Here is a 13,176-nt window from a genome sequence, read left to right on the forward strand (position 1 = left end):
AGTTCCTCCTGCTACCACAAGAGGGCAGTGTCTGCTCACAGTTCATAAACTCATAGAAGAGCAGAATTAGGCCATTCGGCCCATCAAGTCTACTCCACCATTCAATCATGGCTGATCTATCTCTCCCTCTCAACCCCATTCTCCTGCCTTCTCCCCATAACCCCGGACACCCGCACTAATCAAGAATCCGTCAATCTCCGCCTTAAAAAATATCCGTTGACTTGGCCTCCACAACCGTCTGTGGCAATGAGTTCCACAGTCAATGCCAAGTTCAGGGCCTGTCCCACTTGCGCGACCGGCACCCGTCATAGGTCGTTACAGGTCGGCGAAAATGTTCAACGTGTTGAAAATCCAGCGGCGACCAGAACAAGGTACGACTCTTTGGGCGACTACTCACGACCGTACGGGCTTCACCCCGCGACATGTCGCCTGTACGGTCGCGAGTCGTCTCCTCAGTCGCCCAAAGAGTCGTAGCGTCTTTCTGGTCGCCGCTGGATTTTCAACGTGTTGAACATTTTCGGTGACCTGCAATGACCTATGACGGGTGCCGGCAGTCGCCGAAAAACTTACGTAAGTGGGACAGGCCCTTTCTTCTCCGTGGATTGTCACCTTGTCGTGGTGGAGAAGCTTGTGTGTTCCTCAGAGCGATGTCGTCTGGAGCTATTTACGCTCCTGGTAGGGCCACCCATGGCGGTAAGGTCGAGGGGGAGGTCTCTGATAAAGAGCAATCGAACCAAGACCTCAACGGTGGAACAGGCGGAGGACAGATTAGATTATTCCTTTAATAATCCTTTTCAGGAAATTACAGTGCCACGACAGCTTCAAGACAAACATAACACCACGCTTTCATACATAACAAGTTAAAATACGTTAAAATACAAGTTAAAATACAATTAATTTAAAAAAAGTGCAGTTATTTATGCTCATTAAAAAGTCTTATAGCAGCTGGTAAACAGGACTTCCTGTATCTCTCCGTTTTGCACATTGGTGCAATCAGCCTCTGGCTGAAGATGCTGCTCTTGATCACCTTCAGGGCATGGAGTGGGTGAGTGGGGTTTGTCATTATGGAACCTAGTTTATTTAGAGTTCTGGCCTCTGCCACCTGCTGGACCGTTCGTTGCTCAGCCCCGACCACTGAGCCGGCCTTCCTGATTAGTTTGTCCAATCTGTTTTTATCCGCTATACGGGCGCCATCTCCCCAACAGGCCACAGCAAAGAACAGAGCACTGGCCACCACTGAATGGTAGACACTGCACAGTAGGGGTTGGCAGATATTAAAAGACCTCAGCCTCCTTAAAAAATACAGTCGGCTTTGTCCCCTCCTGTACACCGCCTCCATATGACACTTCCAGTTCAGCTCACTGTCAAGCTGCACCCCAAGGTACCTGTGATTAGCAACCACCTCCACCTCAGTGCCCTTAATGGTGATCGGCGTTGCTTGAGTCCTCCTCCTCCCCCTCCTAAAGTCCACCACTATCTCCTTTGTTTTTTTGGTGTTGAGATGGAGATTATTATGTGCGCTCCACTCCACAAAGTTACTTATAATGTCTCTGTATTCCTCCTCATTGCCCCCTTTAATGAGGCCGACAACAGCTGTATCATCCGAATACTTCTGCAAAAAGCAGCTGTTGGTGTTCCATTGGAGATCCGCTGTGTAGATGGTAAACAGGAACGGAGCCAGCACAGTTCCTTGTGGAGCCCCTGTGCTGCTCAAGATGGTGCCCGAGACACTGTTCTGTAGGCGCACGTACTGTGGTCTGAGGGAAAGGTAATCCAAACACCACAGTACCAGTGATGGATCCACTTTCATCTTCTCCATCTTCTCCCCTAGCAGTCGGGGCTGAATAGTGTTGAAGGCGCTTGAAAAGTCAAAAAAAGTAATCCTTACAGATGCATCAGCAGTGTCCAAATGTGTGTACACCCTCTGCAGCATGTAAATGAGGGCATCATCGACACTGATGTTAGGCTGATATGCAAACTGCAAAGGATCCATGTGATTTGACACACTAGTCCTGATGTAGGAGAGGACAAGTCTCTCAAATGTCTTCATTATGTGAGAAGTGAGCGCTACTGGTCTGTAGTCATTGTAGAGAGTGGGATGGGTCTTCTTTGGGACAGGTACCAGGCAAGATGTTTTCCACAGCCTTGGAACCCTCTGTAGACGTAAGCTCAGGTTGAACAGGTGTGTTAAAATACCACACAGCTCTGAAGAGCAGGTCTTCAGTAGCCTTGGGCTGGTGTCATCAGGCCCCACTGCCTTCCCTGGCTTCAGTCTGTCCAGCATCACCTTGACCTGAGCAGTATAAAGAGTCATGGGTGGGGCTGCCGGTGGAGTGGGAGGTGGAAAGAGGGGACTCCGTACAGGTGACATCTCAGGAGTGATGGAGAGAGGGATGGGAGGTGGAGAGGAAGCAGCAATGGTCAGCAGACCAGGTGGGGGAGGCTGGGGTGGTGTGGAGCCGTCGAATCTGTTGAAGAATCTATTCAGATCATCAGCCAGACCCTGTTCACCATCAGGCAGTGTACCACCGTTCTGCTTCATGCCCGTGATCTTTCGCATTCCAGCCCATACCTGCTTCACACCATCTTGCTGCAGCTGTCGTTCTAATTTGAACCTATAGGCTTCTTTCCCCTCCTTAATCCTCACCTTCAGTTCCTTTTGAAGTTCTTTGATTTTATTCCTGTCGCCCTCCCTGAAAGCCTTTTTCTTCTCATTTAGTAAGGCCTTCAGGCTGCTGGTAATCCAGGGTTTGTTATTGGGGTAGCAACGAATTACCCTGGGTGGCATGATGTCATCATAACAGAAATTGATGTAATGGGTAATGCATTCTGTTAGGCCGTCAATGTCTTCCCCATACTCCTCACAGAACACATCCCAATCTGTTGTCTCAAAACAATACCTCAGGGCTTCATCTGCCTCAGGATACCAGTCTCTTGATGTTCTGATGGTGACAGGCAACCTCTTGGCAGCTGGTGTGTAGGAGGGAGAGAGATGTAGCATGTCGTGGTCTGATCGACCAAGAGGGGGCAGTGCAGAGGGACGATGGCTGACCTTAGTGGAGCATCACAACGGCTGGGAAGGCGGATGAAGGCTGCAGCAGAAAAGGGGCTCCGGTCCCAAAATTGTGGGCAATTTTTACCCCATATCTGAGGAAGGATGTGCTGGCTCTGGAGAGGGTCCAAAGGAGGTTTACAAGAATGATCCCAGGAATGAGTGGGTTAACCTATGATGAGCGTTGATCAGCACTGTTAATTCCACAGATTCACCACCCTCTGACTAAAGAAATTCCTCCTCATCTCATTTGAATGAATGAATAAGTTTATTGGCCAAGTATTCACATACAAGGAATTTGCCTTGGTGCTCCGCCCTCAAGTGACAACATGACATACAGTGTCAGTTAGGAATGACACATAAAACATTAAACATTAATAATAAAACATTATCGATTAAACATGTGAATTAAACAAAATACCAGATCTAAGGGAGGCGACAGATTTTTGGCTGTTGAGTAGAGCAACTACTCGTGGATAAAAACTGTTTTTATGTCTGGCTGTGGCAGCTTTGACAGTCCGGAGTCGCCTTCCAGAGGGAAGTGATTCAAAGAGTTTGTGGCCAGGGTGAGAGGGGTCAGAGATGATCTTGCCCGCTCGCTTCCTGGCCCTTGCAGTGTACAGTTCATCAACGGAGGGAAGGTTGCAGCCAATAATCTTCTCTGCTGATCGGACGATTCGCTGCAGCCTCCAGGTGTCGTGCTTGGTGGCTGAGCCAAACCAGACCATGATGGAGAAGGTGACTACCTTTCTAAAGGAACGTCCTTTTATTCTGAGGCTGTGCCCTCTGGTTCTAGACTCTCCCACTAGTGGAAACATCCTCTCCACATCCACTCTATCCAGGCCTTTCACTATTCTGTACGTTTCAATGAGGTCCCCCCTTATCCTCCTAAACTCCAGCGAGTACAGGCCCAGTGCCGTCAAACGCTCATCATATGTTAACCCACTCATTCCTGGGATCATTCTTGTAAACCTCCTCTGGACCCTCTCCAGAGCCAGCACATCCTTCCTCAGATATGGGGCCCAAAACTGCGGACAGAGCGGAAACAGGCCCTTCGCCCCCACCGAGTCCGTGCCGACCAGCGATCCCCTCACACAAGGGACAATTTACATTCATCCGTCTTTGGAGCGTGGGAGGAAACCGAAGATCTTGGAACCGAAAACCCACGCAGGTCACGGGGAGAACGTACAAACTCCGTACAGACAGCACTCGTAGTCGGGATCAAACCCGGATCTCCGGCGCTGCAAGCGCTGTAAGGCAGCAACTGAATCTAAACCCTTTCCAACTTAACGACATTCCATACAGGGCGAGCAGCAAAGCACATCACAGACGTACATGCCCAGTGCCGTTAAACGCTCATCGTACATTCACCACAGAGACTGGGGAAGAGCAAATTCCACTTTGTTGGACTTGACAGGTTTATTATTCTTTGTGTACAATTTGGGGCTGGCTTTTAACTGCTGTTAACATTGTTTTCATTTTATTGAGAGCTTAGTACATCTTAGAGGGAAAAAAACCAGAGATGTTTGAGTGTGCGTAAAAGGGTTTAATTTAATGAGCGAGTTGAGATCACATCCATACCCTGTGCTGCTGTGGTCTGTGATTCACCCACACGTTCCTGATTGAATTACCAGGAGCGCACCATCCATAACTCGGCAAAAACCTCACACTGACTGCAGCGGCTGCAGTTGCCAGTCTGTAGAAAGGAATAGACAATAGGTGCAGGAGTAGGCCATTCGGTCCTTCCAGCCAGCACCGCCAATCAATGTGATCATGGCTGATCATCCCCAATCAGTACCCCGTTCCTGCCTTCTCAACATCTGCCTTGACATCTTTCCTATAACACGGTGCCCAAAACTGAACACAACACTCTAAAGTTCAAGTTCAAGTGAGTTTATTGTCATGTGTCCCTGTATAGGACAATGAAATTCTTGCTTTGCTTCAACACAACAGAACATAGTAGGCATTGACTACAGAACAGATAAATGTGTCCATATACCATAATATAAATATATACACACATGAATAAATAAACTGATAAAGTGCAAATAACAGATAATGGGTTATTAATAAGAGTTTTGTCCGAGCCAGGTTTAATAGCCTGATGGCTGTGGGGAAGTAGCTATTCCTGAACCTGGACGTTGCAGTCTTCAGGCTCCTGTACCTTCTACCTGAAGGTAGTGGGGAGATGAGTGTGTGGCACTCTAAACTGAGCAGACCTGTAAATGCGACGACAAACAGATAAATACTGTACATAAATAATCAAAAATACAATGAATTAATAATCAGTCGTACTAGGTAACCAGTCGATAATAGTACAAAACTAATGTCCCTGGCGCAACAAAGACCATTGTAGATCATAGTGACTGACATGGAGGTTGGTGTTGTGCAGTGTTAAGGACAATAGACTATAGATAATGGCCAATAGAGCCAGCACCGCCATTCACTGTGATCACAGCTGATCATCCCCAATCAGTACCCCGTTCCTGCCTTCTCCCCATATCCCCTGACTCCGCTATCTTTAAGAGCCCTATCTAGCTCTCTCTTGAAAGCATCCAGAGAACCTGCCTCCACCGCCCTCTGAGGCAGAGAATTCCACAGACGCACAACTCTCTGTGTGAAAAAGTGTTTCCTCGTCTCCGTTCTAAATGGCTTACCCCTTATTCTTAAACTGTGGCCCCTGGTTCTGGACTCCCCCAACACCGGGAACATGTTTCCTGCCTCTAGAGTGTCCAAACCCTTAACAATCTTATATGTTTCAATAAGAATCCCTCTCATCCTTCACCCTCTCATCCTTCTAAACACCAGAGTGTACAAGCCCAGCCGCTCCATTCTCTCAGCATATGACAGTCCCGCCATCCCGGGAATTAACCTGGTGAACCTACGCTGCACTCCCCCAATAGCAAGAATGTCCTTCCTTAAATTAGGAGCTGGAACTGCAGATGCTGGTTTACACTGAAGATAGACACAGAATGCGACCAGTCTGACTGTCCTTCTGATTATATTTTATCTCTGTTTACTTTGTTGTCACCTTCACTGAGCTAAACGATGATCTATTCTACATTGTCCTTGACCTTTGTCCCCTTTGATGTCTCGTTTTCACACCTCACCCTTTCTTATCTCTGTGTCTCCCTCTCCCCCGACTCTCAGTCTGAAGATGGGTCTCGACCCGAAACATCACCCATTCGTTCTCTCCAGAGATGCTGCCTGTCCCGCTGAGTTACTCCAGCATTTTGTGTCTATCTTTGGCGGAAGCCAGCATCTCCAAAGACTTACAGGTTTGTCGGCTAATTGACTCGGTTTAATAGTAAATTGTCCCCAGTGTGTGTGTGTGCGCGATAGTTTTCGTGTGCGGGGATCGCTGGTGGGTGCGGGCTCAGTGGGCCGAGAGGGCCTGTTTCCGCGCTGTATCTCTGAGCTAAATCTCTGACCTAAACGAATTGTAAATGTGAAATATCTCATTCACGCAGGGAGTGGATGTTTGGGGGATTCCAAAGGTGACTTGAGAGGTAGCTGCGCGAGAATAGTCTGCAGGGATTTAGGGGAAAGGGCACCATTTGGTGTCTAAGCCCAGTCTGCCGCCCCCGTCCCACTTAGGAGACCTAAACAGCAACCTCTGGTGACCTTGCCCGCCACCCAAACAAAAATCAAGGTCGAGGTGACCTGCAACCTCCTACCACCTCCCACGCACATGTTGAAAACCTTCCTCCACTATGAAGAAAACCGGCTTCGACGAGACCTCCGACTAAAAAATGATCGATGTTTAAAACGGCAACCTATTTTTAGTCAAGGCCCGTTTTAATCACGATGAAAAAATAGCAGCAACCGAGATGAAGCCTCGACCACGCGGAAACCACTTTCCACCATTAGGGAGAGTGACCAAAACCTCCGGTGACCTCATGGAAACCTTGGGTGGCAGACAAGGTCACCAGAGGTTGCTGTTTAGGTCTCCTAAGTGGGACAGGGGCTTGGTGGCCTCAGCATTGATCTGGTGAATGTGGAACTGGGCTTCAACCCGTTCAAACCACACGTGGGCCTGTGATGTGCAGGAAGTGGGCAGTTTGATCCAAACTGAGTTCTGCTGGCCTGGATTGTCGGCTGCAAACATGATCAAATCCAAAATAGGCTGTTTTGTACGGTTGGGGTCACCGCTGTGGAGGTCCACGCGTTGTGTGGACACTCGGTTTAATCATTCACCGATACAGCCCCGTCGCCCCCGCGCGCATCAAGTTAATAATTAACTATTACTGTGCCGTCGCTCGTCAACACCAATGATTATAGAGCAGAGCAAGATAGACCACTGCTCCGAAATCCAATGGACTGACGTGTAGTACGTAACGGAACGTCACGGCCGCCATTTGTTTATGCGACATATTTGGTAGCGGGCACAGTTATACAATCTGCTCTTACGTCAGGTCGCAGGGAAAAGCAAAGATACTAGAGGCTCCTCTGCCCGGGGTTGGCGCTCCCGAGGGAGGCAGCGGGCAATGCTCCTCTAGTATCTTTGGTGTAATCTGTTCCAAAGATTGATCCACTCTATCATCATTGGTGTAATCAGTGTTGTAGGCCGGGAACAGTGTTTTATACAGCATCGATCACTTCACATATTTAGTTAATACTATTGTCAATTGCTGATCACTAAAATGGCGTCATGTCATGCCCATGTCATACTACGCTTTTTTCGCAGAGTGCCGCATTTTGCTCTGCTCTATAATCTTTGCCTTTGCCTGTGTGTGTGAATGTAATTATATGAAGCACTTTGGGGTCAATGCAAGTTGACTAAAAATGTGCTATATAAATAAAGATATTTAAATTTAAGATACTGCAGGTCTGAAATCAAACCCACTGATGCTGCAGGTCTGAAATCAAACCGGAAAACACAACCTCAAGTTCCCATTTAGGTTGCACACCACGTCCACTTTAAAATATTGATGAGTCCAAATGGTGAACTCTCTCCCCCAAACAGAACCTGTCACATGTCATGGATGGAATAGTCTGCTCACAACTTCTCAAATAAAACAAATGCTCTTCCGACACGTAAACACAACTCAGACATTTACCACACATTTGTAATTCCAAGAAAGGTTACAATTGGCAAAGTCGCCGGCTGTTAGGTGGTTAATTGGAATAAGTCTGGAAATTATTAACTGTATTTGGAACTTTGATAAATTATTGGAAAGGTTAAATTTCACGAGAGCATCAATTGAGGTGTATCGCGTAATGAGATGAGGGATGAAAGGAGGAGGAACAGTTTCCCTGAGCAATTCGGCCAAATACAGGGTAGCACGGTGATACAGGAATTAGCTGAAAGATTGTAGACCACAGGATCAGTACAGATCTGGAACTCAGCCAAGATTAATTTAACAAGCTGGCTTAACAGCTGCGGCCCACCTGCAGTCCGTCTGTTTTTTGTTTCTTTCTTTTTGTTCCTTTGTCATGTTTTAGTTAATTTTGTTTTATTAAGTTGTGTATGTGTGTGGGTGGGGTGGGAGAAACATGTTTTGGTCTCTTCCTTCAGGGGATGCGACTTTTTTTCTGTCGTATTCCCCGTCCCTGTCTCCGTCTGCGCCGAGGCCTAATGGTGGAGCTGGCGGCCTCGGAGCTGTGGCGGCTGCAGCGGCAGCGGAGACCCGACTCGGCCTCGGAGCTGTGGCGGCGGCGGCAACGGAGACCTGACTCGGCCCCGGACCTGTGGCGGCGGCAACGGAGACCTGACTCGGCCCCGGACCTGTGGCAGCGGCAGTGGAGACCCGACTCGGCCTCGGAGCTGTGGCGGCGGCAGCGACCACCCACGGAGTTTGAACCGGCCCGTTCGCGGAGCCCGGTTGAGCCGCGGGATTTACCATCACCCGGTGGGGTCACAACATCTGGAGCCTGGATCACCTCGGCGCAGAGGGAGAACAAAGAGGGAAGAGACAGAGACTTTAAGATTTTGCCTTCCATCACAGTGAGGAGGTGTTTGGTGAACTCACTGTGGTGGATGTTAAACTTGTGTTGATTGTGAGTTTTTGTCATTTTTTATTATATGTATCACTGCAGGGAAACAAAATTTCGTTCAGACCGAAAGGTCTGAATGACAATAAAGGAATCTAATCTAATCTAAATTACCTTTGAAGAAATTTATACACTAAAATGTGTGCTTGAAGACTGGTTACCAGAAGGTGGGATCTGACCGATGAACTCGTGCACAACCGGCAAAGACACTGTGGGTCGAATAACTGGCTTCCTCTGTCCTCAATGTATTGAAACGGCAAATGACCAACGGTAGCTGGGGGATGGAGGTACCACTGGTCAACAGAGTGATGAAGACAGGGACCCCAAGCACATTTACACTGGGTGGAGCTGGGCAGCCATTGTTCCACCGTTCCTCAGAGTCAGAAACAAGCCACCCCAGAAACACACCGACCACCACCCCAGTCACAGATTCTGACCCCTGGTTCTGGACTCTTCACTCAGGGGAAAAACCAGGAGTCAAGAGTGTTAAATTCTCACATGTACAATGGAACAATTACATTTTTACATGCAGCATAACATAACATATTTTTTTATTTTTATTTAACCTTTATTTAACCAGGAGAAGTCTCATTGAGATTAAAAATCTCTTTTACAAGAGAGTCCTGGCCAAGACAGGCAGCAGCACAGTTCCACAGTTACAGACAATAATTTAAAAACAACAGAGAACATATAAATAGAGTCACAGTCAGAACATCATCAAACAAAGCATGTACAGACAGAAGAGCCCGCTTCAACATCATTAAGAAGGGATTTAAATCTGTTTATAGAAACCAGCTCCTTAAGTTTCAGTTCATTCTGCAGCTGGTTCCATGCGAAGAGAGCAGCATAACTAAATGCCCTTTTCCCCAGTTCAGTACGGACTTTAGGTACAGTTAGTAAGAACAAGTCCTCAGAGCGGAGCTGATAAGTTCCTGTGCTTTTTCGAATTACATACTTCTGCAGGTATGAAGGAAGAACACCGAGGATAGTCTTATAAATAAGGATATGCCAATGATGGAGTCTGCGGGTGGACAGGGCAAACCATCCAACTTGAGCATACAAAGTGCAGTGGTGCGTGACATAACACCCGGCATACATCCAATCGACATTTCATTCAGGTCACCCCTCATTCCTCCAAACACTAAACAACAGAGGCTGAGCATCGGTCTCGCGACACACGGCAACACCAGTCTGATGAAACTTGATGCAATATTATTTCTTATTTGTGTAAATTAATGTAATCTAATACTCTTGGTGCATGTTAATTGCAGCATGTTAATTGTATAATAGTACAACAAACATTCACAGAATTCAGCAGTGCTGACAATAGACAATAGACAATTTGGCCCTTCGAGCCGGCACCGCCATTCTATGTGATCATGGCTCCTCTAGTATCTTTGGCGTTAACAACGAGACGGGGAAACACAGAGACATGGACAATGGGTGCAAGAGATGCAGAAGGAATTTCCATCTCCATAACTTACCCCCTCCGCCCACCTTCAAGAGAGAGCTAGATATGGCTATTAAAGATAGCGGAGTCAGGGGATATGGGGAGAAGGCAGGAACGGGGTACTGATTGGGGATGATCAGCCATGATCACATTGAATGGTGGTGCTGGCTCGAAGGGCCGAATGGCCTACTCCTGCACCTATTGTCTATTGTCTATAACCTTCTCTCTTAGAATAATCCCCAGCATATTCCCCTTCCCACCACACGTTGCAAAACACTGACTGTAGCCAATTCACAATAGACAATAGACAATAGGTGCAGGAGTAGGCCATTCGGCCCTTCGAGCCAGCACCGCCAATCAATCCACAATCAGTACCCCGTTTCTGCTTTCTCCCCATATCCCTTGATTCCGTTAGCCCTAAACAGCTAAATCACTCTCTTGAAAGCATCCAGTGAACCGGCCTCCACTGCCGTCTGTGGCAGAGAATTCCACAGATTCGCGACATCCCGGCAAATTGTTGACGTAGCCTTGACCACCGCACAGACCGACCTCCCTCCCATTGAAGATGCAGTAACAAACAGATGGAGCAACTCAGCGGGTCAGAGAACGAATAATAGGTGACGTTTCGGGTTGAGACCCTTATTATCTGAATGATGGCCGATTAAGAAAAGGGGAGATGCAACGAGACATGGGTGTCATGGTACACCAGTCATTGAAAGTAGGCATGCAGGTGCAGCAGGCAGTGAAGAAAGCGAATGGTATGTTGGCATTCATAGCAAAAGGATTTGAGTATAGGAGCAGGGAGGTTCTACTGCAGTTGTACAGGGTCTTGGTGAGACCACACCTGGAGTATTGCGTACAGTTTTGGTCTCCTAATCTGAGGAAGGACATTCTTCCTCAGATTAACTTGGTTTGGCAACTTGAGCGCCCTGGAAAGGAAAAGACTACAAAAAGTAGTAAACACTGCCCAGTCCATCATCGGCTCTGACCTTCCTTCCATCGAGGGGATTTATCGCAGTCGCTGCCTCAAAAAGGCTGGCAGTATCATCAAAGACCTACACCATCCTGGCCACACACTCATCTCCCTGCTACATTCAGGTAGAAGGTACAGGAGCCTGAAGACTGCAACGACCAGGTTCAGGAATAGCTACTTCCCCACAGCCATCAGGCTATTAAACATGGCTCGGACAAAACTCTGGTTATTAATAACCCATTATCTGTTATTTGCACTTTATCAGTCTATTTATCCATGTGTGTATATATTTATATAATGGTATATGGACACACTGATCTGTTCTGTATTCATGCCTACTATGTTCTGTTGTGCTGAAGCAAAGCAAGAATTTCATTGTCCTATCAGGGACACATGACAATAAACTCTCTTGAACGAACTTGAACTTGAACTTGGTGGAACCTACACAAGTCCCATTTACCCGTGTTTGGCCCAGATCCCTCTAAACCTTTCCTATCCAGTGTCTTTAAAAATTGTATAGAACCAGCCTCAACTATCTCCTCTGGCAGCTCGTTCCATACACTCACCACCTACTGAGTGAAAAAGTTGCCCCTCAGCTACCTATTGGTCTGGTTTGGCTCAGCCACCAAGCACGACACCCGGAGGCTGCAGCGAATTGTCCGATCAGCTGAGAAGGTTGTTGGCTGCAACCTTCCCTCCATTGATGAACTGTACACTGCAAGGGCCAGGAAGCGAGCGGGCAAGATCATCTCTGACCCCTCTCACCCTGGCCACAATCTCTTTGAATCACTTCCCTCTGGGAGGCGACTCCGGATTGTCAAAGCTGCCACAGCCAGACATAAAAACAGTTTTTATCCAGGAGTAGTAGCTCTACTCAACAACCAAAAATCTGTAGCCTCCCTTTGTTCTGGTATTTTATTTAATTCACATGTTTAATCAATAATGTTTTATTATTAATGTTTAATGTTTTATGTGTCATTCCGAACTGTCACTGTATGTCATGTGTCACTTGCGGGCGGAGCACCAAGGCAAATTCCTTGTATGTGAATACTTGGCCAATAAACTTATTCATTCATTCATTCATCAAATCTTTTCCCTCTCACCTTAAACCTATGTCCTCTGCTTCTTGATTCCCCTACTCTGGGGAAAAGGCTGTGCACTCATCCTATCAATGCCTCTCATTATTTTGTACACCTCTATAAGATCACCTCTCAGCCTCCTGCGCTCCAAGGAATAGAGTCCTAGCCTGCTCAACCTCTCCCTGTAGCTCAGGCCCTTGGGCCCTGGCAACATCCTCGTAAACCTTCTCTACACCCCTTCAAGCTTAACAACATCTTTCCTGTAACATGGTGCCCAGAACTGAAGACAATACTCTAAATGCGGCTTCACCAACGTCTTATACAACTGCAACATGACCTCCCAACCTCTATACTCTGACTAATGAATGTCAATGTGCCAAAAGCCTTCTTGACTACACTATCTACCTTGCTACTGAGGCAGTGCAGCGTAGGTTCACGAGGTTAATCCCCGGGATGGCAGGACTATCATATGAGGAAAGATTGGAAAGACTGGGCTTGTATTTACTGGAATTTCGAAGGATGAGAGGGTATCTTATAGAAACGTATAAAATTATAAAAGGACTGGACAAGCTAGATGCAGGAAAAATGTTCCCAATGATGTGGGAGTCCAGAGCAGTCTCAGAATAAA

The sequence above is a fragment of the Amblyraja radiata genome, chromosome 14 (genome assembly GCF_010909765.2).
Source record: "Amblyraja radiata isolate CabotCenter1 chromosome 14, sAmbRad1.1.pri, whole genome shotgun sequence".
In the NCBI taxonomy this organism is placed as follows: domain Eukaryota; kingdom Metazoa; phylum Chordata; class Chondrichthyes; order Rajiformes; family Rajidae; genus Amblyraja; species Amblyraja radiata.